At 46.1% G+C, this 25131-nt stretch overlaps 29 non-coding genes across 29 annotated transcripts; all 29 read left to right on the top strand.

Moving 5' to 3' along the window:
• Positions 1–475: 475 nt before the first annotated feature.
• Positions 476–562, top strand: trnay-gua (transfer RNA tyrosine (anticodon GUA)). The gene is given in 2 exon segments: positions 476–512; positions 527–562. It is a non-coding gene; the product is annotated as a tRNA-Tyr (tRNA).
• A 2625-nt stretch (positions 563–3187) lies between these two features.
• trnay-gua (transfer RNA tyrosine (anticodon GUA)) lies at positions 3188–3274 on the top strand. Its single transcript is given in 2 exon segments — positions 3188–3224; positions 3239–3274. It is a non-coding gene; the product is annotated as a tRNA-Tyr (tRNA).
• Positions 3275–3865: 591 nt separating this feature from the next.
• On the top strand, positions 3866–3952 carry trnay-gua (transfer RNA tyrosine (anticodon GUA)). Its single transcript is given in 2 exon segments — positions 3866–3902; positions 3917–3952. It is a non-coding gene; the product is annotated as a tRNA-Tyr (tRNA).
• A 591-nt stretch (positions 3953–4543) lies between these two features.
• trnay-gua (transfer RNA tyrosine (anticodon GUA)) lies at positions 4544–4630 on the top strand. Its single transcript is given in 2 exon segments — positions 4544–4580; positions 4595–4630. It is a non-coding gene; the product is annotated as a tRNA-Tyr (tRNA).
• Positions 4631–5221: 591 nt separating this feature from the next.
• Positions 5222–5308, top strand: trnay-gua (transfer RNA tyrosine (anticodon GUA)). Its single transcript is given in 2 exon segments — positions 5222–5258; positions 5273–5308. It is a non-coding gene; the product is annotated as a tRNA-Tyr (tRNA).
• A 591-nt stretch (positions 5309–5899) lies between these two features.
• On the top strand, positions 5900–5986 carry trnay-gua (transfer RNA tyrosine (anticodon GUA)). Its single transcript is given in 2 exon segments — positions 5900–5936; positions 5951–5986. It is a non-coding gene; the product is annotated as a tRNA-Tyr (tRNA).
• Positions 5987–6577: 591 nt separating this feature from the next.
• Positions 6578–6664, top strand: trnay-gua (transfer RNA tyrosine (anticodon GUA)). Its single transcript is given in 2 exon segments — positions 6578–6614; positions 6629–6664. It is a non-coding gene; the product is annotated as a tRNA-Tyr (tRNA).
• A 592-nt stretch (positions 6665–7256) lies between these two features.
• Positions 7257–7343, top strand: trnay-gua (transfer RNA tyrosine (anticodon GUA)). Its single transcript is given in 2 exon segments — positions 7257–7293; positions 7308–7343. It is a non-coding gene; the product is annotated as a tRNA-Tyr (tRNA).
• Positions 7344–7934: 591 nt separating this feature from the next.
• Positions 7935–8021, top strand: trnay-gua (transfer RNA tyrosine (anticodon GUA)). The gene is given in 2 exon segments: positions 7935–7971; positions 7986–8021. It is a non-coding gene; the product is annotated as a tRNA-Tyr (tRNA).
• A 592-nt stretch (positions 8022–8613) lies between these two features.
• On the top strand, positions 8614–8700 carry trnay-gua (transfer RNA tyrosine (anticodon GUA)). The gene is given in 2 exon segments: positions 8614–8650; positions 8665–8700. It is a non-coding gene; the product is annotated as a tRNA-Tyr (tRNA).
• A 591-nt stretch (positions 8701–9291) lies between these two features.
• On the top strand, positions 9292–9378 carry trnay-gua (transfer RNA tyrosine (anticodon GUA)). The gene is given in 2 exon segments: positions 9292–9328; positions 9343–9378. It is a non-coding gene; the product is annotated as a tRNA-Tyr (tRNA).
• Positions 9379–9970: 592 nt separating this feature from the next.
• trnay-gua (transfer RNA tyrosine (anticodon GUA)) lies at positions 9971–10057 on the top strand. The gene is given in 2 exon segments: positions 9971–10007; positions 10022–10057. It is a non-coding gene; the product is annotated as a tRNA-Tyr (tRNA).
• Positions 10058–10648: 591 nt separating this feature from the next.
• trnay-gua (transfer RNA tyrosine (anticodon GUA)) lies at positions 10649–10735 on the top strand. Its single transcript is given in 2 exon segments — positions 10649–10685; positions 10700–10735. It is a non-coding gene; the product is annotated as a tRNA-Tyr (tRNA).
• A 592-nt stretch (positions 10736–11327) lies between these two features.
• trnay-gua (transfer RNA tyrosine (anticodon GUA)) lies at positions 11328–11414 on the top strand. Its single transcript is given in 2 exon segments — positions 11328–11364; positions 11379–11414. It is a non-coding gene; the product is annotated as a tRNA-Tyr (tRNA).
• Positions 11415–12005: 591 nt separating this feature from the next.
• On the top strand, positions 12006–12092 carry trnay-gua (transfer RNA tyrosine (anticodon GUA)). The gene is given in 2 exon segments: positions 12006–12042; positions 12057–12092. It is a non-coding gene; the product is annotated as a tRNA-Tyr (tRNA).
• A 592-nt stretch (positions 12093–12684) lies between these two features.
• On the top strand, positions 12685–12771 carry trnay-gua (transfer RNA tyrosine (anticodon GUA)). The gene is given in 2 exon segments: positions 12685–12721; positions 12736–12771. It is a non-coding gene; the product is annotated as a tRNA-Tyr (tRNA).
• Positions 12772–13363: 592 nt separating this feature from the next.
• Positions 13364–13450, top strand: trnay-gua (transfer RNA tyrosine (anticodon GUA)). Its single transcript is given in 2 exon segments — positions 13364–13400; positions 13415–13450. It is a non-coding gene; the product is annotated as a tRNA-Tyr (tRNA).
• A 591-nt stretch (positions 13451–14041) lies between these two features.
• trnay-gua (transfer RNA tyrosine (anticodon GUA)) lies at positions 14042–14128 on the top strand. Its single transcript is given in 2 exon segments — positions 14042–14078; positions 14093–14128. It is a non-coding gene; the product is annotated as a tRNA-Tyr (tRNA).
• Positions 14129–14720: 592 nt separating this feature from the next.
• trnay-gua (transfer RNA tyrosine (anticodon GUA)) lies at positions 14721–14807 on the top strand. Its single transcript is given in 2 exon segments — positions 14721–14757; positions 14772–14807. It is a non-coding gene; the product is annotated as a tRNA-Tyr (tRNA).
• A 591-nt stretch (positions 14808–15398) lies between these two features.
• trnay-gua (transfer RNA tyrosine (anticodon GUA)) lies at positions 15399–15485 on the top strand. The gene is given in 2 exon segments: positions 15399–15435; positions 15450–15485. It is a non-coding gene; the product is annotated as a tRNA-Tyr (tRNA).
• Positions 15486–16756: 1271 nt separating this feature from the next.
• On the top strand, positions 16757–16843 carry trnay-gua (transfer RNA tyrosine (anticodon GUA)). Its single transcript is given in 2 exon segments — positions 16757–16793; positions 16808–16843. It is a non-coding gene; the product is annotated as a tRNA-Tyr (tRNA).
• Positions 16844–17434: 591 nt separating this feature from the next.
• trnay-gua (transfer RNA tyrosine (anticodon GUA)) lies at positions 17435–17521 on the top strand. The gene is given in 2 exon segments: positions 17435–17471; positions 17486–17521. It is a non-coding gene; the product is annotated as a tRNA-Tyr (tRNA).
• A 592-nt stretch (positions 17522–18113) lies between these two features.
• On the top strand, positions 18114–18200 carry trnay-gua (transfer RNA tyrosine (anticodon GUA)). Its single transcript is given in 2 exon segments — positions 18114–18150; positions 18165–18200. It is a non-coding gene; the product is annotated as a tRNA-Tyr (tRNA).
• A 591-nt stretch (positions 18201–18791) lies between these two features.
• trnay-gua (transfer RNA tyrosine (anticodon GUA)) lies at positions 18792–18878 on the top strand. Its single transcript is given in 2 exon segments — positions 18792–18828; positions 18843–18878. It is a non-coding gene; the product is annotated as a tRNA-Tyr (tRNA).
• Positions 18879–20827: 1949 nt separating this feature from the next.
• On the top strand, positions 20828–20914 carry trnay-gua (transfer RNA tyrosine (anticodon GUA)). Its single transcript is given in 2 exon segments — positions 20828–20864; positions 20879–20914. It is a non-coding gene; the product is annotated as a tRNA-Tyr (tRNA).
• A 591-nt stretch (positions 20915–21505) lies between these two features.
• Positions 21506–21592, top strand: trnay-gua (transfer RNA tyrosine (anticodon GUA)). The gene is given in 2 exon segments: positions 21506–21542; positions 21557–21592. It is a non-coding gene; the product is annotated as a tRNA-Tyr (tRNA).
• Positions 21593–22183: 591 nt separating this feature from the next.
• On the top strand, positions 22184–22270 carry trnaf-gaa (transfer RNA phenylalanine (anticodon GAA)). Its single transcript is given in 2 exon segments — positions 22184–22220; positions 22235–22270. It is a non-coding gene; the product is annotated as a tRNA-Phe (tRNA).
• A 1269-nt stretch (positions 22271–23539) lies between these two features.
• Positions 23540–23626, top strand: trnay-gua (transfer RNA tyrosine (anticodon GUA)). Its single transcript is given in 2 exon segments — positions 23540–23576; positions 23591–23626. It is a non-coding gene; the product is annotated as a tRNA-Tyr (tRNA).
• A 592-nt stretch (positions 23627–24218) lies between these two features.
• On the top strand, positions 24219–24305 carry trnay-gua (transfer RNA tyrosine (anticodon GUA)). The gene is given in 2 exon segments: positions 24219–24255; positions 24270–24305. It is a non-coding gene; the product is annotated as a tRNA-Tyr (tRNA).
• The last annotated feature ends 826 nt before the right edge of the window (positions 24306–25131 follow it).

Raw genomic sequence — 25131 nt, forward strand, 5'->3', positions numbered from 1 at the left:
AGGAATGTTGGTAGAGCAGCAGAGAGTACTTAAAATTGCAACAATCCTTCGGTCTCCAGCTCACACAAGGATAACTTTTTCTGCAGTTGTGCCAAGTTTTTGATTTTTGCCTAGTGTTTCCCCAGAAGCAAATTATTCCCTGACCGGGAACAAACCCCGGGACGCGGCGGTGAGAGCGCAGAATCCTAACCACGAGAACATCGTGGAGAAGGCAAAAGCGATTTCGCAGTGAGGGGGCTAAACAGCATTCTTTACCGTCGGCTCACTTTTTCTCTATCCCCAAACGCAACTACTTGCAATCAAAGGGGATGTAGCTCAGCGGAAGAGAGTGTTGGTTGCTTGAATGAGGACCTAGGTTCAATCTCCAGCATCTCCACGAAACCACCAAACTCAGCAGATTACATTTTTAACAAGAACATATGTGTCTGCAGCACTTCAGACCATCTAGGTGATGGCATTTGTCTGAATTCGACAACCTTTGATAGCTCAGTTGGTAGAGCGGAGGACTGTAGGTGAAAGTGCAGCAATCCTTAGGTCGCTGGTTCAAATCCAGCTCGAAGGATTGTGTATTTTTTTGTGGGTTACGCCAACGTTTTGACAGCAGTGCACTTTGACATGTGCTTGACAAACAAATTAACTTTCCCTGAGTGCCGAAATCTTCAATTGTTGACCTTTGATAGGAATGTTGGTAGAGCAGCAGAGAGTACTTAAAATTGCAACAATCCTTCGGTCTCCAGCTCACACAAGGATAACTTTTTCTGCAGTTGTGCCAAGTTTTTGATTTTTGCCTAGTGTTTCCCCAGAAGCAAATTATTCCCTGACCGGGAACAAACCCCGGGATGCGGCGGTGAGAGCGCCGAATCCTAACCACTAGAACATCGTGGAGAAGGCAAAAGCGATTTCGCAGTGAGGGACCTAAACAGCATTCTTTACCGTCGGCTCACTTTTTCTCTATCCCCAAACGCAACTACTTGCAATCAAAGGGGATGTAGCTAAGCGGAAGATAGTGTTGGTTGCTTGAATGAGGACCTGGGTTCAATCTCCAGCATCTCCACGAAACCACCAAACTCAGCAGATTACATTTTTAACGGGAACATATGTGTCTGCAGCACTTCAGACCATCTAGGTGATGGCATTTGTCTAAATTAGACAACCTTCGATAGCTCAGTTGGTAGAGCCGAGGACTGTAGGTGAAAGTGCAGCAATCCTTAGGTCGCTGGTTCAAATGCGGCTCGAAGGATTGTGTATTTTCTTGTGGCTTACGCCAACGTTTTGACAGCAGTGCACTTTGACATGTGCTTGACAAACAAATTAACTTTCCCTGAGTGCCGAAATCTTCAATTGTTGACCTTTGATAGGAATGTTGGTAGAGCAGCAGAGAGTACTTAAAATTGCAACAATCCTTCGGTCTCCAGCTCACACAAGGATAACTTTTTCTGCAGTTGTGCCAAGTTTTTGATTTTTGCCTAGTGTTTCCCCAGAAGCAAATTATTCCCTGACCGGGAACAAACCCCGGGACGCGGCGGTGAGAGCGCAGAATCCTAACCACGAGAACATCGTGGAGAAGGCAAAAGCGATTTCGCAGTGAGGGGGCTAAACAGCATTCTTTACCGTCGGCTCACTTTTTCACTATCCCCAAACGCAACTACTTGCAATCAAAGGGGATGTAGCTCAGCGGAAGAGAGTGTTGGTTGCTTGAATGAGGACCTGGGTTCCTACTTCAGCATCTCCACGAAACCACCAAACTCAGCAGATTACATTTTTAACGGGAACATATGTGTCTGCAGCACTTCAGACCATCTAGGTGATGGCATTTGTCCAAATTAGACAACCTACGATAGATCAGTTGGTAGAGCGGAGGACTGTAGGTGAAAGTGCAGCAATCCTTAGGTCGCTGTTTCAAATCCGGCTTGAAGGATTGTGTATTTTCTTGTGGCTTACGCCAACGTTTTGACAGCAGTGCACTTTGACATGTGCTTGACAAACAAATTAACTTTCCCTGAGTGCCGAAATCTTCAATTGTTGACCTTTGATAGGAATGTTGGTAGAGCAGCAGAGAGTACTTAAAATTGCAACAATCCTTCGGTCTCCAGCTCACACAAGGATAACTTTTTCTGCAGTTGTGCCAAGTTTTTGATTTTTGCCTAGTGTTTCCCCAGAAGCAAATTATTCCCTGACCGGGAACAAACCCCGGGACGCGGCGGTGAGAGCGCAGAATCCTAACCACGAGAACATCGTGGAGAAGGCAAAAGCGATTTCGCAGTGAGGGGGCTAAACAGCATTCTTTACCGTCGGCTCACTTTTTCTCTATCCCCAAACGCAACTACTTGCAATCAAAGGGGATGTAGCTCAGCGGAAGAGAGTGTTGGTTGCTTGAATGAGGACCTAGGTTCAATCTCCAGCATCTCCACGAAACCACCAAACTCAGCAGATTACATTTTTAACGAGAACATATGTGTATGCAGCACTTCAGACCATCTAGGTGATGGCATTTGTCTGAATTCGACAACCTTTGATAGCTCAGTTGGTCGAGCGGAGGACTGCAGGTGAAAGTGCAGCAATCCTTAGGTCGCTGGTTCAAATCCAGCTCGAAGGATTGTGTATTTTTTTGTGGGTTACGCCAACGTTTTGACAGCAGTGCACTTTGACATGTGCTTGACAAACAAATTAACTTTCCCTGAGTGCCGAAATCTTCAATTGTTGACCTTTGATAGGAATGTTGGTAGAGCAGCAGAGAGTACTTAAAATTGCAACAATCCTTCGGTCTCCAGCTCACACAAGGATAACTTTTTCTGCAGTTGTGCCAAGTTTTTGATTTTTGCCTAGTGTTTCCCCAGAAGCAAATTATTCCCTGACCGGGAACAAACCCCGGGATGCGGCGGTGAGAGCGCCGAATCCTAACCACTAGAACATCGTGGAGAAGGCAAAAGCGATTTCGCAGTGAGGGACCTAAACAGCATTCTTTACCGTCGGCTCACTTTTTCTCTATCCCCAAACGCAACTACTTGCAATCAAAGGGGATGTAGCTAAGCGGAAGATAGTGTTGGTTGCTTGAATGAGGACCTGGGTTCAATCTCCAGCATCTCCACGAAACCACCAAACTCAGCAGATTACATTTTTAACGGGAACATATGTGTCTGCAGCACTTCAGACCATCTAGGTGATGGCATTTGTCTAAATTAGACAACCTTCGATAGCTCAGTTGGTAGAGCGGAGGACTGTAGGTGAAAGTGCAGCAATCCTTAGGTCGCTGGTTCAAATCCGGCTCGAAGGATTGTGTATTTTCTTGTGGCTTACGCCAACGTTTTGACAGCAGTGCACTTTGACATGTGCTTGACAAACAAATTAACTTTCCCTGAGTGCCGAAATCTTCAATTGTTGACCTTTGATAGGAATGTTGGTAGAGCAGCAGAGAGTACTTAAAATTGCAACAATCCTTCGGTCTCCAGCTCACACAAGGATAACTTTTTCTGCAGTTGTGCCAAGTTTTTGATTTTTGCCTAGTGTTTCCCCAGAAGCAAATTATTCCCTGACCGGGAACAAACCCCGGGACGCGGCGGTGAGAGCGCAGAATCCTAACCACGAGAACATCGTGGAGAAGGCAAAAGCGATTTCGCAGTGAGGGGGCTAAACAGCATTCTTTACCGTCGGCTCACTTTTTCTCTATCCCCAAACGCAACTACTTGCAATCAAAGGGGATGTAGCTCAGCGGAAGAGAGTGTTGGTTGCTTGAATGAGGACCTAGGTTCAATCTCCAGCATCTCCACGAAACCACCAAACTCAGCAGATTACATTTTTAACGAGAACATATGTGTCTGCAGCACTTCAGACCATCTAGGTGATGGCATTTGTCTGAATTCGACAACCTTTGATAGCTCAGTTGGTAGAGCGGAGGACTGTAGGTGAAAGTGCAGCAATCCTTAGGTCGCTGGTTCAAATCCGGCTCGAAGGATTGTGTATTTTTTTGTGGCTTACGCCAACGTTTTGACAGCAGTGCACTTTGACATGTGCTTGACAAACAAATTAACTTTCCCTGATTGCCGAAATCTTCAATTGTTGACCTTTGATAGGAATGTTGGTAGAGCAGCAGAGAGTACTTAAAATTGCAACAATCCTTCGGTCTCCAGCTCACACAAGGATAACTTTTTCTGCAGTTGTGCCAAGTTTTTGATTTTTGCCTAGTGTTTCCCCAGAAGCAAATTATTCCCTGACCGGGAACAAACCCCGGGATGCGGCGGTGAGAGCGCCGAATCCTAACCACTAGAACATCGTGGAGAAGGCAAAAGCGATTTCGCAGTGAGGGACCTAAACAGCATTCTTTACCGTCGGCTCACTTTTTCTCTATCCCCAAACGCAACTACTTGCAATCAAAGGGGATGTAGCTAAGCGGAAGATAGTGTTGGTTGCTTGAATGAGGACCTGGGTTCAATCTCCAGCATCTCCACGAAACCACCAAACTCAGCAGATTACATTTTTAACGGGAACATATGTGTCTGCAGCACTTCTGACCATCTAGGTGATGGCATTTGTCTAAAGCTGACAACCTTCGATAGCTCAGTTGGTAGAGCGGAGGACTGTAGGTGAAAGTGCAGCAATCCTTAGGTCGCTGGTTCAAATCCGGCTCGAAGGATTGTGTATTTTCTTGTGGCTTACGCCAACGTTTTGACAGCAGTGCACTTTGACATGTGCTTGACAAACAAATTAACTTTCCCTGAGTGCCGAAATCTTCAATTGTTGACCTTTGATAGGAATGTTGGTAGAGCAGCAGAGAGTACTTAAAATTGCAACAATCCTTCGGTCACTGGCTCACACGAGGATAACTTTTTCTGCAGTTGTGCCAAGTTTTTGATTTTTGCCTAGTGTTTCCCCAGAAGCAAATTATTCCCTGACCGGAAACAAACCCCGGGACACGGCGGTAAGAGCGCAGAATCCTAACCACTAGAACATCGTGGAGAAGGCAAAAGCGTTTTCGCAGTGAGGGGGCTAAACAGCATTCTTTACCGTCGGCTCACTTTTTCTCTATCCCCAAACGCAACTACTTGCAATCAAAGGGGATGTAGCTCAGCGGAAGAGAGTGTTGGTTGCTTGAATGAGGACCTGGGTTCAATCTCCAGCATCTCCACGAAACCACCAAACTCAGCAGATTACATTTTTAACGGGAACATATGTGTCTGCAGCGCTTCAGACCACCTAGGTGATGGCATTTGTCTAAATTAGACAACCTTCGATAGCTCAGTTGGTAGAGCGGAGGACTGTAGGTGAAAGTGCAGCAATCCTTAGGTCGCTGGTTCAAATCCGGCTCGAAGGATTGTGTATTTTCTTGTGGCTTACGCCAACGTTTTGACAGCAGTGCACTTTGACATGTGCTTGACAAACAAATTAACTTTCCCTGAGTGCCGAAATCTTCAATTGTTGACCTTTGATAGGAATGTTGGTAGAGCAGCAGAGAGTACTTAAAATTGCAACAATCCTTCGGTCACTGGCTCACACGAGGATAACTTTTTCTGCAGTTGTGCCAAGTTTTAGATTTTTGCCTAGTGTTTCCCCAGAAGCAAATTATTCCCTGACCGGGAACAAACCCCGGGACGCGGCGGTGAGAGCGCAGAATCCTAACCACGAGAACATCGTGGAGAAGGCAAAAGCGATTTCGCAGTGAGGGGGCTAAACAGCATTCTTTACCGTCGGCTCACTTTTTCTCTATCCCCAAACGGAACTACTTGCAATCAAAGGGGATGTAGCTCAGCGGAAGAGAGTGTTGGTTGCTTGAATGAGGACGTGGGTTCAATCTCCAGCATCTCCACGAAACCACCAAACTCAGCAGATTACTTTTTTAATGGAAACATATGTGTCTGCAGCACTTCTGACCATCTAGGTGATGGCATTTGTCTAAATCTGACAACCTTCGATAGCTCAGTTGGTAGAGCGGAGGACTGTAGGTGAAAGTGCAGCAATCCTTAGGTAGCTGGTTCAAATCCGGCTCGAAGGATTGTGTATTTTCTTGTGGCTTACGCCAACGTTTTGACAGCAGTGCACTTTGACATGTGCTTGACAAACAAATTAACTTTCCCTGAGTGCCGAAATCTTCAATTGTTGACCTTTGATAGGAATGTTGGTAGAGCAGCAGAGAGTACTTAAAATTGCAACAATCCTTCGGTCACTGGCTCACACGAGGATAACTTTTTCTGCAGTTGTGCCAAGTTTTAGATTTTTGCCTAGTGTTTCCCCAGAAGCAAATTATTCCCTGACCGGGAACAAACCCCGGGACGCGGCGGTGAGAGCGCAGAATCCTAACCACGAGAACATCGTGGAGAAGGCAAAAGCGATTTCGCAGTGAGGGGGCTAAACAGCATTCTTTACCGTCGGCTCACTTTTTCTCTATCCCCAAACGGAACTACTTGCAATCAAAGGGGATGTAGCTCAGCGGAAGAGAGTGTTGGTTGCTTGAATGAGGACGTGGGTTCAATCTCCAGCATCTCCACGAAACCACCAAACTCAGCAGATTACTTTTTTAATGGAAACATATGTGTCTGCAGCACTTCTGACCATCTAGGTGATGGCATTTGTCTAAATCTGACAACCTTCGATAGCTCAGTTGGTAGAGCGGAGGACTGTAGGTGAAAGTGCAGCAATCCTTAGGTAGCTGGTTCAAATCCGGCTCGAAGGATTGTGTATTTTCTTGTGGCTTACGCCAACGTTTTGACAGCAGTGCACTTTGACATGTGCTTGACAAACAAATTAACTTTCCCTGAGTGCCCGAAATCATCAATTGTTTACCTTTGATAGGAATGTTGCTAGAACAGCAGAGAGTACTTAAAATTGCAACAATCCTTCGGTCACTGGCTCACACGAGGATAACTTTTTCTGCAGTTGTGCCAAGTTTTTGATTTTTGCCTAGTGTTTCCCCAGAAGCAAATTATTCCCTGACCGGGAACAAACCCCGGGATGCGGCGGTGAGAGCGCCGAATCCTAACCACTAGAACATCGTGGAGAAGGCAAAAGCGATTTCGCAGTGAGGGGGCTAAACAGCATTCTTTACCGTTGGCTCACTTTTTCTCTATCCCCAAACGCAACTACTTGCAATCAAAGGGGATGTAGCTCAGCGGAAGAGAGTGTTGGTTGCTTGAATGAGGACCTGGGTTCAATCTCCAGCATCTCCACGAAACCACCAAGCTCAGCAGATTACATTTTTAACGGGAACATATGTGTCTGCAGCACTTCAGACCACCTAGGTGATGGCATTTGTCTAAATTAGACAACCTTCGATAGCTCAGTTGGTAGAGCGGAGGACTGTAGGTGAAAGTGCAGCAATCCTTAGGTTGCTGGTTCAAATCCGGCTCGAAGGATTGTGTATTTTCTTGTGGCTTACGCCAACGTTTTGACAGCAGTGCACTTTGACATGTGCTTAACAAACAAATTAACTTTCCCTGAGTGCCGAAATCTTCAATTGTTGACCTTTGATAGGAATGTTGGTAGAGCAGCAGAGAGTACTTAAAATTGCAACAATCCTTCGGTCACTGGCTCACACGAGGATAACTTTTTCTGCAGTTGTGCCAAGTTTTTGATTTTTGCCTAGTGTTTCCCCAGAAGCAAATTATTCCCTGACCGGGAACAAACCCCGGGACGCGGCGTTGAGAGCGCAGAATCCTAACCACGAGAACATCGTGGAGAAGGCAAAAGCGATTTCGCAGTGAGGGGGCTAAACAGCATTCTTTACCGTCGGCTCACTTTTTCTCTATCCCCAAAGCCAACTACTTGCAATCAAAGGGGATGTAGCTCAGCGGAAGAGAGTGTTGGTTGCTTGAATGAGGACCTGGGTTCAATCTCCAGCATCTCCACGAAACCACCAAACTCAGCAGATTACTTTTTTAACGGGAACATATGTGTCTGCAGCACTTCTGACCATCTAGGTGATGGCATTTGTCTAATTCTGACAACCTTCGATAGCTCAGTTGGTAGAGCGGAGGACTGTAGGTGAAAGTGCAGCAATCCTTAGGTCGCTGGTTCAAATCTGGCTCGAAGGATTGTGTATTTTCTTGTGACTTACGCCAACGTTTTGACAGCAGTGCACTTTGACATGTGCTTGACAAACAAATTAACTTTCCCTGAGTGCCCGAAATCATCAATTGTTTACCTTTGATAGGAATGTTGCTAGAACAGCAGAGAGTACTTAAAATTGCAACAATCCTTCGGTCACTGGCTCACACGAGGATAACTTTTTCTGCAGTTGTGCCAAGTTTTTGATTTTTGCCTAGTGTTTCCCCAGAAGCAAATTATTCCCTGACCGGGAACAAACCCCGGGATGCGGCGGTGAGAGCGCCGAATCCTAACCACTAGAACATCGTGGAGAAGGCAAAAGCGATTTCGCAGTGAGGGGGCTAAACAGCATTCTTTACCGTTGGCTCACTTTTTCTCTATCCCCAAACGCAACTACTTGCAATCAAAGGGGATGTAGCTCAGCGGAACCGAGTGTTGGTTGCTTGAATGAGGACCCGGGTTCAATCTCCAGCATCTCCACGAAACCACCAAACTCAGCAGATTACATTTTTAACGGGAACATATGTGTCTGCAGCACTTCAGACCACCTAGGTGATGGCATTTGTCTAAATTAGACAACCTTCCATAGCTCAGTTGGTAGAGCGGAGGACTGTAGGTGAAAGTGCAGCAATCCTTAGGTCGCTGGTTCAAATCCGGCTCGAAGGATTGTGTATTTTCTTGTGGCTTACGCCAACGTTTTGACAGCAGTGCACTTTGACATGTGCTTAACAAACAAATTAACTTTCCCTGAGTGCCGAAATCTTCAATTGTTGACCTTTGATAGGAATGTTGGTAGAGCAGCAGAGAGTACTTAAAATTGCAACAATCCTTCGGTCACTGGCTCACACGAGGATAACTTTTTCTGCAGTTGTGCCAAGTTTTTGATTTTTGCCTAGTGTTTCCCCAGAAGCAAATTATTCCCTGACCGGGAACAAACCCCGGGACGCGGCGGTGAGAGCGCAGAATCCTAACCACGAGAACATCGTGGAGAAGGCAAAAGCGATTTCGCAGTGAGGGGGCTAAACAGCATTCTTTACCGTCGGCTCACTTTTTCTCTATCCCCAAAGCCAACTACTTGCAATCAAAGGGGATGTAGCTCAGCGGAAGAGAGTGTTGGTTGCTTGAATGAGGACCTGGGTTCAATCTCCAGCATCTCCACGAAACCACCAAACTCAGCAGATTACTTTTTTAACGGGAACATATGTGTCTGCAGCACTTCTGACCATCTAGGTGATGGCATTTGTCTAATTCTGACAACCTTCGATAGCTCAGTTGGTAGAGCGGAGGACTGTAGGTGAAAGTGCAGCAATCCTTAGGTCGCTGGTTCAAATCTGGCTCGAAGGATTGTGTATTTTCTTGTGACTTACGCCAACGTTTTGACAGCAGTGCACTTTGACATGTGCTTGACAAACAAATTAACTTTCCCTGAGTGCCCGAAATCATCAATTGTTTACCTTTGATAGGAATGTTGCTAGAACAGCAGAGAGTACTTAAAATTGCAACAATCCTTCGGTCACTGGCTCACACGAGGATAACTTTTTCTGCAGTTGTGCCAAGTTTTTGATTTTTGCCTAGTGTTTCCCCAGAAGCAAATTATTCCCTGACCGGGAACAAACCCCGGGATGCGGCGGTGAGAGCGCCGAATCCTAACCACTAGAACATCGTGGAGAAGGCAAAAGCGATTTCGCAGTGAGGGGGCTAAACAGCATTCTTTACCGTTGGCTCACTTTTTCTCTATCCCCAAACGCAACTACTTGCAATCAAAGGGGATGTAGCTCAGCGGAACCGAGTGTTGGTTGCTTGAATGAGGACCCGGGTTCAATCTCCAGCATCTCCACGAAACCACCAAACTCAGCAGATTACATTTTTAACGGGAACATATGTGTCTGCAGCACTTCAGACCACCTAGGTGATGGCATTTGTCTAAATTAGACAACCTTCCATAGCTCAGTTGGTAGAGCGGAGGACTGTAGGTGAAAGTGCAGCAATCCTTAGGTCGCTGGTTCAAATCCGGCTCGAAGGATTGTGTATTTTCTTGTGGCTTACGCCAACGTTTTGACAGCAGTGCACTTTGACATGTGCTTAACAAACAAATTAACTTTCCCTGAGTGCCGAAATCTTCAATTGTTGACCTTTGATAGGAATGTTGGTAGAGCAGCAGAGAGTACTTAAAATTGCAACAATCCTTCGGTCACTGGCTCACACGAGGATAACTTTTTCTGCAGTTGTGCCAAGTTTTTGATTTTTGCCTAGTGTTTCCCCAGAAGCAAATTATTCCCTGACCGGGAACAAACCCCGGGACGCGGCGGTGAGAGCGCAGAATCCTAACCACGAGAACATCGTGGAGAAGGCAAAAGCGATTTCGCAGTGAGGGGGCTAAACAGCATTCTTTACCGTCGGCTCACTTTTTCTCTATCCCCAAACGGAACTACTTGCAATCAAAGGGGATGTAGCTCAGCCGAAGAGAGTGTTGGTTGCTTGAATGAGGACCTGGGTTCAATCTCCAGCATCTCCACGAAACCACCAAACTCAGCAGATTACATTTTTAACGGGAACATATGTGTCTGCAGCACTTCTGACCATCTAGGTGATGGCATTTGTCTAAATCTGACAACCTTCGATAGCTCAGTTGGTAGAGCGGAGGACTGTAGGTGAAAGTGCAGCAATCCTTAGGTCGCTGGTTCAAATCCGGCTCGAAGGATTGTGTGTTTTCTTGTGGCTTAAGCCAACGTTTTGACAGCAGTGCACTTTGACATGTGCTTGACAAACAAATTAACTTTCCCTGAGTGCCCGAAATCATCAATTGTTTACCTTTGATAGGAATGTTGCTAGAACAGCAGAGAGTACTTAAAATTGCAACAATCCTTCGGTCACTGGCTCACACGAGGATAACTTTTTCTGCAGTTGTGCCAAGTTTTTGATTTTTGCCTAGTGTTTCCCCAGAAGCAAATTATTCCCTGACCGGGAACAAACCCCGGGATGCGGCGGTGAGAGCGCCGAATCCTAACCACTAGAACATCGTGGAGAAGGCAAAAGCGATTTCGCAGTGAGGGGGCTAAACAGCATTCTTTACCGTTGGCTCACTTTTTCTCTATCCCCAAACGCAACTACTTGCAATCAAAGGGGATGTAGCTCAGCGGAAGAGAGTGTTGGTTGCTTGAATGAGGACCCGGGTTCAATCTCCAGCATCTCCACGAAACCACCAAACTCAGCAGATTACATTTTTAACGGGAACATATGTGCCTGCAGCACTTCAGACCACCTAGGTGATGGCATTTGTCTAAATTAGACAACCTTCGATAGCTCAGTTGGTAGAGCGGAGGACTGTAGGTGAAAGTGCAGCAATCCTTAGGTTGCTGGTTCAAATCCGGCTCGAAGGATTGTGTATTTTCTTGTGGCTTACGCCAACGTTTTGACAGCAGTGCACTTTGACATGTGCTTAACAAACAAATTAACTTTCCCTGAGTGCCGAAATCTTCAATTGTTGACCTTTGATAGGAATGTTGGTAGAGCAGCAGAGAGTACTTAAAATTGCAACAAAACTTCGGTCACTGGCTCACACGAGGATAACTTTTTCTGCAGTTGTGCCAAGTTTTTGATTTTTGCCTAGTGTTTCCCCAGAAGCAAATTATTCCCTGACCGGGAACAAACCCCGGGACGCGGCGGTGAGAGCGCAGAATCCTAACCACGAGAACATCGTGGAGAAGGCAAAAGCGATTTCGCAGTGAGGGGGCTAAACAGCATTCTTTACCGTCGGCTCACTTTTTCTCTATCCCCAAAGCCAACTACTTGCAATCAAAGGGGATGTAGCTCAGCGGAAGAGAGTGTTGGTTGCTTGAATGAGGACCTGGGTTCAATCTCCAGCATCTCCACGAAACCACCAAACTCAGCAGATTACTTTTTTAACGGGAACATATGTGTCTGCAGCAATTCTGACCATCTAGGTGATGGCATTTGTCTAATTCTGACAACCTTCGATAGCTCAGTTGGTAGAGCGGAGGACTGTAGGTGAAAGTGCAGCAATCCTTAGGTCGCTGGTTCAAATCCGGCTCGAAGGATTGTGTATTTTCTTGTGACTTACGCCAACGTTTTGACAGCAGTGCACTTTGACATGTGCTTGACAAACAAATTAACTTTCCCTGAGTGCCCGAAATCATCAATTGTTTACCTTTGATAGGAATGTTGCTAGAACAGCAGAGAGTACTTAAAATTGCAACAATCCTTCGGTCACTGGCTCACACGAGGATAACTTTTTCTGCAGTTGTGCCAAGTTTTTGATTTTTGCCTAGTGTTTCCCCAGAAGCAAATTATTCCCTGACCGGGAACAAACCCCGGGACGCGGCGGTAAGAGCGCAGAATCCTAACCACTAGAACATCGTGGAGAAGGCAAAAGCGATTTCGCAGTGAGGGGGCTAAACAGCATTCTTTACCGTCGGCTCACTTTTTCTCTATCCCCAAACGCAACTACTTGCAATCAAAGGGGATGTAGCTCAGCGGAAGAGAGTGTTGGTTGCTTGAATGAGGACCTGGGTTCAATCTCCTGCATCTCCACGAAACCACCAAACTCAGCAGATTACTTTTTTAACGGGAACATATGTGTCTGCAGCACTTCTGACCATCTAGGTGATGGCATTTGTCTAAATCTGTCAACCTTCGATAGCTTAGTTGGTAAAGCGGAGGACTGTAGGTGAAAGTGCAGCAATCCTTAGGTCGCTGGTTCAAATCCGGCTCGAAGGATTGTGTATTTTCTTGTGGCTTACGCCAACGTTTTGACAGCAGTGCACTTTGACATGTGCTTGACAAACAAATTAACTTTCCCTGAGTGCCCGAAATCATCAATTGTTTACCTTTGATAGGAATGTTGCTAGAACAGCAGAGAGTACTTAAAATTGCAACAATCCTTCGGTCACTGGCTCACACGAGGATAACTTTTTCTGCAGTTGTGCCAAGTTTTTGATTTTTGCCTAGTGTTTCCCCAGAAGCAAATTATTCCCTGACCGGGAACAAACCCCGGGATGCGGCGGTGAGAGCGCCGAATCCTAACCACTAGAACATCGTGGAGAAGGCAAAAGCGATTTCGCAGTGAGGGGGCTAAACAGCATTCTTTACCGTTGGCTCACTTTTTCTCTATCCCCAAACGCAACTACTTGCAATCAAAGGGGATGTAGCTCAGCGGAAGAGAGTGTTGGTTGCTTGAATGAGGACCCGGGTTCAATCTCCAGCATCTCCACGAAACCACCAAACTCAGCAGATTACATTTTTAACGGGAACATATGTGTCTGCAGCACTTCAGACCACCTAGGTGATGGCATTTGTCTAAATTAGACAACCTTCCATAGCTCAGTTGGTAGAGCGGAGGACTGTAGGTGAAAATGCAGCAATCCTTAGGTCGCTGGTTCAAATCCGGCTCGAAGGATTGTGTATTTTCTTGTGGCTTACGCCAACGTTTTGACAGCAGTGCACTTTGACATGTGCTTAACAAACAAATTAACTTTCCCTGAGTGCCGAAATCTTCAATTGTTGACCTTTGATAGGAATGTTGGTAGAGCAGCAGAGAGTACTTAAAATTGCAACAATCCTTCGGTCACTGGCTCACACGGGGATAACTTTTTCTGCAGTTGTGCCAAGTTTTTGATTTTTGCCTAGTGTTTCCCCAGAAGCAAATTATTCCCTGACCGGGAACAAACCCCGGGACGCGGCGGTGAGAGCGCAGAATCCTAACCACGAGAACATCGTGGAGAAGGCAAAAGCGATTTCGCAGTGAGGGGGCTAAACAGCATTCTTTACCGTCGGCTCACTTTTTCTCTATCCCCAAACGGAACTACTTGCAATCAAAGGGGATGTAGCTCAGCCGAAGAGAGTGTTGGTTGCTTGAATGAGGACCTGGGTTCAATCTCCAGCATCTCCACGAAACCACCAAACTCAGCAGATTACATTTTTAACGGGAACATATGTGTCTGCAGCACTTCTGACCATCTAGGTGATGGCATTTGTCTAAATCCGAAAACCTTCGATAGCTCAGTTGGTAGAGCGGAGGACTGTAGGTGAAAGTGCAGCAATCCTTAGGTCGCTGGTTCAAATCCGGCTCGAAGGATTGTGTGTTTTCTTGTGGCTTAAGCCAACGTTTTGACAGCAGTGCACTTTGACATGTGCTTGACAAACAAATTAACTTTCCCTGAGTGCCCGAAATCATCAATTGTTTACCTTTGATAGGAATGTTGCTAGAACAGCAGAGAGTACTTAAAATTGCAACAATCCTTCGGTCACTGGCTCACACGAGGATAACTTTTTCTGCAGTTGTGCCAAGTTTTTGATTTTTGCCTAGTGTTTCCCCAGAAGCAAATTATTCCCTGACCGGGAACAAACCCCGGGATGCGGCGGTGAGAGCGCCGAATCCTAACCACTAGAACATCGTGGAGAAGGCAAAAGCGATTTCGCAGTGAGGGGGCTAAACAGCATTCTTTACCGTTGGCTCACTTTTTCTCTATCCCCAAACGCAACTACTTGCAATCAAAGGGGATGTAGCTCAGCGGAAGAGAGTGTTGGTTGCTTGAATGAGGACCCGGGTTCAATCTCCAGCATCTCCACGAAACCACCAAACTCAGCAGATTACATTTTTAACGGGAACATATGTGCCTGCAGCACTTCAGACCACCTAGGTGATGGCATTTGTCTAAATTAGACAACCTTCGATAGCTCAGTTGGTAGAGCGGAGGACTGTAGGTGAAAGTGCAGCAATCCTTAGGTTGCTGGTTCAAATCCGGCTCGAAGGATTGTGTATTTTCTTGTGGCTTACGCCAACGTTTTGACAGCAGTGCACTTTGACATGTGCTTAACAAACAAATTAACTTTCCCTGAGTGCCGAAATCTTCAATTGTTGACCTTTGATAGGAATGTTGGTAGAGCAGCAGAGAGTACTTAAAATTGCAACAAAACTTCGGTCACTGGCTCACACGAGGATAACTTTTTCTGCAGTTGTGCCAAGTTTTTGATTTTTGCCTAGTGTTTCCCCAGAAGCAAATTATTCCCTGACCGGGAACAAACCCCGGGACGCGGCGGTGAGAGCGCAGAATCCTAACCACGAGAACATCGTGGAGAAGGCAAAAGCGATTTCGCAGTGAGGGGGCTAAACAGCATTCTTTACCGTCGGCTCACTTTTTCTCTATCCCCAAAGCCAACTACTTGCAATCAAAGGGGATGTAGCTCAGCGGAAGAGAGTGTTGGTTGCTTGAATGAGGACCTGGGTTCAATCTCCAGCATCTCCACGAAACCACCAAACTCAGCAGATTACTTTTTTAACGGGAACATATGTGTCTGCAGCAATTCTGACCATCTAGGTGATGGCATTTGTCTAATTCTGACAACCTTCGATAGCTCAGTTGGTAGAGCGGAGGACTGTAGGTGAAAGTGCAGCAATCCTTAGGTCGCTGGTTCAAATCCGGCTCGAAGGATTGTGTATTTTCTTGTGACTTACGCCAACGTTTTGACAGCAGTGCACTTTGACATGTGCTTGACAAACAAATTAACTTTCCCTGAGTGCCCGAAATCATCAATTGTTTACCTTTGATAGGAATGTTGCTAGAACAGCAGAGAGTACTTAAAATTGCAACAATCCTTCGGTCACTGGCTCACACGAGGATAACTTTTTCTGCAGTTGTGCCAAGTTTTTGATTTTTGCCTAGTGTTTCCCCAGAAGCAAATTATTCCCTGACCGGGAACAAACCCCGGGACGCGGCGGTAAGAGCGCAGAATCCTAACCACTAGAACATCGTGGAGAAGGCAAAAGCGATTTCGCAGTGAGGGGGCTAAACAGCATTCTTTACCGTCGGCTCACTTTTTCTCTATCCCCAAACGCAACTACTTGCAATCAAAGGGGATGTAGCTCAGCGGAAGAGAGTGTTGGTTGCTTGAATGAGGACCTGGGTTCAATCTCCTGCATCTCCACGAAACCACCAAACTCAGCAGATTACTTTTTTAACGGGAACATATGTGTCTGCAGCACTTCTGACCATCTAGGTGATGGCATTTGTCTAAATCTGTCAACCTTCGATAGCTTACTTGGTAAAGCGGAGGACTGTAGGTGAAAGTGCAGCAATCCTTAGGTCGCTGGTTCAAATCCGGCTCGAAGGATTGTGTATTTTCTTGTGGCTTACGCCAACGTTTTGACAGCAGTGCACTTTGACATGTGCTTGACAAACAAATTAACTTTCCCTGAGTGCCCGAAATCATCAATTGTTTACCTTTGATAGGAATGTTGCTAGAACAGCAGAGAGTACTTAAAATTGCAACAATCCTTCGGTCACTGGCTCACACGAGGATAACTTTTTCTGCAGTTGTGCCAAGTTTTTGATTTTTGCCTAGTGTTTCCCCAGAAGCAAATTATTCCCTGACCGGGAACAAACCCCGGGATGCGGCGGTGAGAGCGCCGAATCCTAACCACTAGAACATCGTGGAGAAGGCAAAAGCGATTTCGCAGTGAGGGGGCTAAACAGCATTCTTTACCGTTGGCTCACTTTTTCTCTATCCCCAAACGCAACTACTTGCAATCAAAGGGGATGTAGCTCAGCGGAAGAGAGTGTTGGTTGCTTGAATGAGGACCCGGGTTCAATCTCCAGCATCTCCACGAAACCACCAAACTCAGCAGATTACATTTTTAACGGGAACATATGTGTCTGCAGCACTTCAGACCACCTAGGTGATGGCATTTGTCTAAATTAGACAACCTTCCATAGCTCAGTTGGTAGAGCGGAGGACTGTAGGTGAAAATGCAGCAATCCTTAGGTCGCTGGTTCAAATCCGGCTCGAAGGATTGTGTATTTTCTTGTGGCTTACGCCAACGTTTTGACAGCAGTGCACTTTGACATGTGCTTAACAAACAAATTAACTTTCCCTGAGTGCCGAAATCTTCAATTGTTGACCTTTGATAGGAATGTTGGTAGAGCAGCAGAGAGTACTTAAAATTGCAACAATCCTTCGGTCACTGGCTCACACGGGGATAACTTTTTCTGCAGTTGTGCCAAGTTTTTGATTTTTGCCTAGTGTTTCCCCAGAAGCAAATTATTCCCTGACCGGGAACAAACCCCGGGACGCGGCGGTGAGAGCGCAGAATCCTAACCACGAGAACATCGTGGAGAAGGCAAAAGCGATTTCGCAGTGAGGGGGCTAAACAGCATTCTTTACCGTCGGCTCACTTTTTCTCTATCCCCAAACGGAACTACTTGCAATCAAAGGGGATGTAGCTCAGCCGAAGAGAGTGTTGGTTGCTTGAATGAGGACCTGGGTTCAATCTCCAGCATCTCCACGAAACCACCAAACTCAGCAGATTACATTTTTAACGGGAACATATGTGTCTGCAGCACTTCTGACCATCTAGGTGATGGCATTTGTCTAAATCCGAAAACCTTCGATAGCTCAGTTGGTAGAGCGGAGGACTGTAGGTGAAAGTGCAGCAATCCTTAGGTCGCTGGTTCAAATCCGGCTCGAAGGATTGTGTGTTTTCTTGTGGCTTAAGCCAACGTTTTGACAGCAGTGCACTTTGACATGTGCTTGACAAACAAATTAACTTTCCCTGAGTGCCCGAAATCATCAATTGTTTACCTTTGATAGGAATGTTGCTAGAACAGCAGAGAGTACTTAAAATTGCAACAATCCTTCGGTCACTGGCTCACACGAGGATAACTTTTTCTGCAGTTGTGCCAAGTTTTTGATTTTTGCCTAGTGTTTCCCCAGAAGCAAATTATTCCCTGACCGGGAACAAACCCCGGGATGCGGCGGTGAGAGCGCCGAATCCTAACCACTAGAACATCGTGGAGAAGGCAAAAGCGATTTCGCAGTGAGGGGGCTAAACAGCATTCTTTACCGTTGGCTCACTTTTTCTCTATCCCCAAACGCAACTACTTGCAATCAAAGGGGATGTAGCTCAGCGGAAGAGAGTGTTGGTTGCTTGAATGAGGACCCGGGTTCAATCTCCAGCATCTCCACGAAACCACCAAACTCAGCAGATTACATTTTTAACGGGAACATATGTGCCTGCAGCACTTCAGACCACCTAGGTGATGGCATTTGTCTAAATTAGACAACCTTCGATAGCTCAGTTGGTAGAGCGGAGGACTGTAGGTGAAAGTGCAGCAATCCTTAGGTCGCTGGTTCAAATCCGGCTCGAAGGATTGTGTATTTTCTTGTGGCTTACGCCAACGTTTTGACAGCAGTGCACTTTGACATGTGCTTAACAAACAAATTAACTTTCCCTGAGTGCCGAAATCTTCAATTGTTGACCTTTGATAGGAATGTTGGTAGAGCAGCAGAGAGTACTTAAAATTGCAACAATCCTTCGGTCACTGGCTCACACGAGGATAACTTTTTCTGCAGTTGTGCCAAGTTTTTGATTTTTGCCTAGTGTTTCCCCAGAAGCAAATTATTCCCTGACCGGGAACAAACCCCGGGACGCGGCGGTGAGAGCGCAGAATCCTAACCACGAGAACATCGTGGAGAAGGCAAAAGCGATTTCGCAGTGAGGGGGCTAAACAGCATTCTTTACCGTCGGCTCACTTTTTCTCTATCCCCAAAGCCAACTACTTGCAATCAAAGGGGATGTAGCTCAGCGGAAGAGAGTGTTGGTTGCTTGAATGAGGACCTGGGTTCAATCTCCAGCATCTCCACGAAACCACCAAACTCAGCAGATTACTTTTTTAACGGGAACATATGTGTCTGCAGCAATTCTGACCATCTAGGTGATGGCATTTGTCTAATTCTGACAACCTTCGATAGCTCAGTTGGTAGAGCGGAGGACTGTAGGTGAAAGTGCAGCAATCCTTAGGTTGCTGGTTCAAATCCGGCTCGAAGGATTGTGTATTTTCTTGTGACTTACGCCAACGTTTTGACAGCAGTGCACTTTGACATGTGCTTGACAAACAAATTAACTTTCCCTGAGTGCCCGAAATCATCAATTGTTTACCTTTGATAGGAATGTTGCTAGAACAGCAGAGAGTACTTAAAATTGCAACAATCCTTCGGTCACTGGCTCACACGAGGATAACTTTTTCTGCAGTTGTGCCAAGTTTTTGATTTTTGCCTAGTGTTTCCCCAGAAGCAAATTATTCCCTGACCGGGAACAAACCCCGGGACGCGGCGGTAAGAGCGCAGAATCCTAACCACTAGAACATCGTGGAGAAGGCAAAAGCGATTTCGCAGTGAGGGGGCTAAACAGCATTCTTTACCGTCGGCTCACTTTTTCTCTATCCCCAAACGCAACTACTTGCAATCAAAGGGGATGTAGCTCAGCGGAAGAGAGTGTTGGTTGCTTGAATGAGGACCTGGGTTCAATCTCCTGCATCTCCACGAAACCACCAAACTCAGCAGATTACTTTTTTAACGGGAACATATGTGTCTGCAGCACTTCTGACCATCTAGGTGATGGCATTTGTCTAAATCTGTCAACCTTCGATAGCTTACTTGGTAAAGCGGAGGACTGTAGGTGAAAGTGCAGCAATCCTTAGGTCGCTGGTTCAAATCCGGCTCGAAGGATTGTGTATTTTCTTGTGGCTTACGCCAACGTTTTGACAGCAGTGCACTTTGACATGTGCTTGACAAACAAATTAACTTTCCCTGAGTGCCCGAAATCATCAATTGTTTACCTTTGATAGGAATGTTGCTAGAACAGCAGAGAGTACTTAAAATTGCAACAATCCTTCGGTCACTGGCTCACACGAGGATAACTTTTTCTGCAGTTGTGCCAAGTTTTTGATTTTTGCCTAGTGTTTCCCCAGAAGCAAATTATTCCCTGACCGGGAACAAACCCCGGGATGCGGCGGTGAGAGCGCCGAATCCTAACCACTAGAACATCGTGGAGAAGGCAAAAGCGATTTCGCAGTGAGGGGGCTAAACAGCATTCTTTACCGTTGGCTCACTTTTTCTCTATCCCCAAACGCAACTACTTGCAATCAAAGGGGATGTAGCTCAGCGGAAGAGAGTGTTGGTTGCTTGAATGAGGACCCGGGTTCAATCTCCAGCATCTCCACGAAACCACCAAACTCAGCAGATTACATTTTTAACGGGAACATATGTGTCTGCAGCACTTCAGACCACCTAGGTGATGGCATTTGTCTAAATTAGACAACCTTCCATAGCTCAGTTGGTAGAGCGCAGGACTGTAGTTGAAAGTGCAGCAATCCTTAGGTCGCTGGTTCAAATCCGGCTCGAAGGATTGTGTATTTTCTTGTGGCTTACGCCAACGTTTTGACAGCAGTGCACTTTGACATGTGCTTAACAAACAAATTAACTTTCCCTGAGTGCCGAAATCTTCAATTGTTGACCTTTGATAGGAATGTTGGTAGAGCAGCAGAGAGTACTTAAAATTGCAACAATCCTTAGGTCACTGGCTCACACGAGGATAACTTTTTCTGCAGTTGTGCCAAGTTTTTGATTTTTGCCTAGTGTTTCCCCAGAAGCAAATTATTCCCTGACCGGGAACAAACCCCGGGACGCGGCGGTGAGAGCGCAGAATCCTAACCACGAGAACATCGTGGAGAAGGCAAAAGCGATTTCGCAGTGAGGGGGCTAAACAGCATTCTTTACCGTCGGCTCACTTTTTCTCTATCCCCAAACGGAACTACTTGCAATCAAAGGGGATGTAGCTCAGCCGAAGAGAGTGTTGGTTGCTTGAATGAGGACCTGGGTTCAATCTCCAGCATCTCCACGAAACCACCAAACTCAGCAGATTACATTTTTAACGGGAACATATGTGTCTGCAGCACTTCTGACCATCTAGGTGATGGCATTTGTCTAAATCTGACAACCTTCGATAGCTCAGTTGGTAGAGCGGAGGACTGTAGGTGAAAGTGCAGCAATCCTTAGGTCGCTGGTTCAAATCCGGCTCGAAGGATTGTGTATTTTCTTGTGGCTTAAGCCAACGTTTTGACAGCAGTGCACTTTGACATGTGCTTGACAAACAAATTAACTTTCCCTGAGTGCTGAAATCTTCAATTGTTGACCTTTGATAGGAATGTTGGTAGAGCAGCAGAGAGTACTTAAAATTGCAACAATCCTTCGGTCACTGGCTCACACGAGGATAACTTTTTCTGCAGTTGTGCCAAGTTTTTGATTTTTGCCTAGTGTTTCCCCAGAAGCAAATTATTCCCTGACCGGGAACAAACCCCGGGACGCGGCGGTAAGAGCGCAGAATCCTAACCACTAGAACATCGTGGAGAAGGCAAAAGCGATTTCGCAGTGAGGGGGCTAAACAGCATTCTTTACCGTCGGCTCACTTTTTCTCTATCCCCAAACGCAACTACTTGCAATCAAAGGGGATGTAGCTCATCGGAAGAGAGTGTTGGTTGCTTGAATGAGGACCTGGGTTCAATCTCCAGCATCTCCACGAAACCACCAAACTCAGCAGATTACATTTTTAACGGGAACATATGTGCCTGCAGCACTTATGACCATCTAGGTGATGGCATTTGTCTAAATCTGACAACCTTCAATAGCTCAGTTGGTAGAGCGGAGGACTGTAGGTGAAAGTGCAGCAATCCTTAGGTCGCTGGTTCAAATCCGGCTTGAAGGATTGAGTATTTTCTTGTGGCTTACGCCAACGTTTTGACAGCGGTGCACTTTGACATGCGCTTGACAAACAAATTAACTTTCCCTGAGTTCCAAAATCTTCGATTGTTGACCTTTGATAGGAATGTTGGTAGAGCAGCAGAGAGTACTTAAAATTGCAACAATCCTTCGGTCACTGGCTCACACGAGGATAACTTTTTCTGCAGTTGTGCCAAGTTTTTGATTTTTGCCTAGTGTTTCCCCAGAAGCAAATTATTCCCTGACCGGGAACAAACCCCGGGACGCGGCGGTGAGAGCGCAGAATCCTAACCACGAGAACATCGTGGAGAAGGCAAAAGCGATTTCGCAGTGAGGGGGCTAAACAGCATTCTTTACCGTCGGCTCACTTTTTCTCTATCCCCAAACGCAACTACTTGCAATCAAAGGGGATGTAGCTCAGCGGAAGAGAGTGTTGGTTGCTTGAATGAGGACCTGGGTTCAATCTCCAGCATCTCCACGAAACCACCAAACTCAGCAGATTACATTTTTAACGGGAACATATGTGTCTGCAGCACTTCTGACCATCTAGGTGATGGCATTTGTCTAAATCTGACAACCTTCGATAGCTCAGTTGGTAGAGCGGAGGACTGAAGGTGAAAGTGCAGCAATCCTTAGGTCGCTGGTTCAAATCCGGCTCGAAGGATTGTGTATTTTCTTGTGGCTTACGCCAACGTTTTGACAGCAGTGCACTTTGACATGTGCTTGACAAACAAATTAACTTTCCCTGAGTGCCGAAATCATCAATTGTTGACCTTTGATAGGAATGTTGCTAGAACAGCAGAGAGTACTTAAACTTGCAACAATCCTTCGGTCACCGGCTCACACGAGGATAACTTTTTCTGCAGTTGTGCCAAGTTTTTGATTTTTGCCTAGTGTTTCCCCAGAAGCAAATTATTCCCTGACCGGGAACAAACTCCGGGACGCGGCGGTAAGAGCGCAGAATCCTAACCACTAGAACATCGTGGAGAAGGCAAAAGCGATTTCGCAGTGAGGGGGCTAAAAAGCATTCTTTACCGTCGGCTCACTTTTTCTCTATCCCCAAACGCAACTACTTGCAATCAAAGGGGATGTAGCTCAGCGGAAGAGAGTGTTGGTTGCTTGAATGAGGACCTGGGTTCAATCTCCAGCATCTCCACGAAACCACCAAACTCAGCAGATTACATTTTTAACGGGAACATATGTGTCTGCAGCACTTCAGACCATCTAGGTGATGGCATTTGTCTAAATTAGACAACCTTCGATTGCTCAGTTGGTGGAGCGGAGGACTGTAGGTGAAAGTGCAGCAATCCTTATGTCGCTGGTTCAAATCCGGCTCGAAGGATTGTGTATTTTCTTGTGGCTTACGCCAACGTTTTGACAGCAGTGCACTTTGACCTGTGCTTGACAAAAAAATTAACTTTCCCTGAGTGCCGAAATCTTCAATTGTTGTCCTTTGATAGGAATGTTGGTAGAGCAGCAGAGAGTACTTAAAATTGCAACAATCCTTCGGTCTCCAGCTCACACAAGGATAACTTTTTCTGCAGTTGTGCCAAGTTTTTGATTTTTGCCTAGTGTTTCCCCAGAAGCAAATTATTCCCTGACCGGGAACAAACCCCGGGATGCGGCGGTGAGAGCGCATAATCCTAACCACGAGAACATCGTGGAGAAGGCAAAAGCGATTTCGCAGTGAGGGGGCTAAACAGCATTCTTTACCGTCGGCTCACTTTTTCTCTATCCCCAAACGCAACTACTTGCAATCAAAGGGGATGTAGCTAAGCGGAAGAGAGTGTTGGTTGCTTGAATGAGGACCTAGGTTCAATCTCCAGCATCTCCACGAAACCACCAAACTCAGCAGATTACATTTTTAACGGGAACATATGTGTCTGCAGCACTTCAGACCATCTAGGTGATGGCATTTGTCTAAATTCGACAACCTTCGATAGCTCAGTTGGTAGAGCGGAGGACTGTAGGTGAAAGTGCAGCAATCCTTAGGTCGCTGGTTCAAATCCGGCTCGAAGGATTGTGTTTTTTCTTGTGGCTTACGCCAACGTTTTGACAGGCAGTGCACTTTGACCTGTGCTTGACAAACAAATTAACTTTCCCTGAGTGCCGAAATCTTCAATTGTTGTCCTTTGATAGGAATGTTGGTAGAGCAGCAGAGAGTACTTAAAATTGCAACAATCCTTCGGTCTCCAGCTCACACAAGGATAACTTTTTCTGCAGTTGTGCCAAGTTTTTGATTTTTGCCTAGTGTTTCCCCAGAAGCAAATTATTCCCTGACCGGGAACAAACCCCGGGATGCGGCGGTGAGAGCGCAGAATCCTAACCACGAGAACATCGTGGAGAAGGCAAAAGCGATTTCGCAGTGAGGGGGCTAAACAGCATTCTTTACCGTCGGCTCACTTTTTCTCTATCCCCAAACGCAACTACTTGCAATCAAAGGGGATGTAGCTAAGCGGAAGAGAGTGTTGGTTGCTTGAATGAGGACCTAGGTTCAATCTCCAGCATCTCCACGAAACCACCAAACTCAGCAGATTACATTTTTAACGGGAACATATGTGTCTGCAGCACTCCAGACCATCTAGGTGATGGCATTTGTCTAAATTCGACAACCTTCGATAGCTCAGTTGGTAGAGCGGAGGACTGTAGGTGAAAGTGCAGCAATCCTTAGGTCGCTGGTTCAAATCCGGCTCGAAGGATTGTGTATTTTCTTGTGGCTTACGCCAACGTTTTGACAGCAGTGCACTTTGACCTGTGCTTGACAAACAAATTAACTTTCCCTGAGTGCCGAAATCTTCAATTGTTGTCCTTTGATAGGAATGTTGGTAGAGCAGCAGAGAGTACTTAAAATTGCAACAATCCTTCGGTCTCCAGCTCACACAAGGATAACTTTTTCTGCAGTTGTGCCAAGTTTTTGATTTTTGCCTAGTGTTTCCCCAGAAGCAAATTATTCCCTGACCGGGAACAAACCCCGGGATGCGGCGGTGAGAGCGCAGAATCCTAACCACGAGAACATCGTGGAGAAGGCAAAAGCGATTTCGCAGTGAGGGGGGTAAACAGCATTCTTTACCGTCGGCTCACTTTTTCTCTATCCCCAAACGCAACTACTTGCAATCAAAGGGGATGTAGCTCAGCGGAAGAGAGTGTTGGTTGCTTGAATGAGGACCTGGGTTCAATCTCCAGCATCTCCACGAAACCACCAAACTCAGCAGATTACATTTTTAACGGGAACATATGTGTCTGCAGCACTTCAGACCATCTAGGTGATGGCATTTGTCTAAATTAGACAACCTTCGATTGCTCAGTTGGTGGAGCGGAGGACTGTAGGTGAAAGTGCAGCAATCCTTATGTCGCTGGTTCAAATCCGGCTCGAAGGATTGTGTATTTTCTTGTGGCTTACGCCAACGTTTTGACAGCAGTGCACTTTGACCTGTGCTTGACAAACAAATTAACTTTCCCTGAGTGCCGAAATCTTCAATTGTTGTCCTTTGATAGGAATGTTGGTAGAGCAGCAGAGAGTACTTA

Source organism: Salmo salar, chromosome 07 (assembly GCF_965601325.2).
Source record: "Salmo salar chromosome 07, fSalSal1, whole genome shotgun sequence".
Classification (NCBI taxonomy): Eukaryota; Metazoa; Chordata; class Actinopteri; order Salmoniformes; family Salmonidae; genus Salmo; species Salmo salar.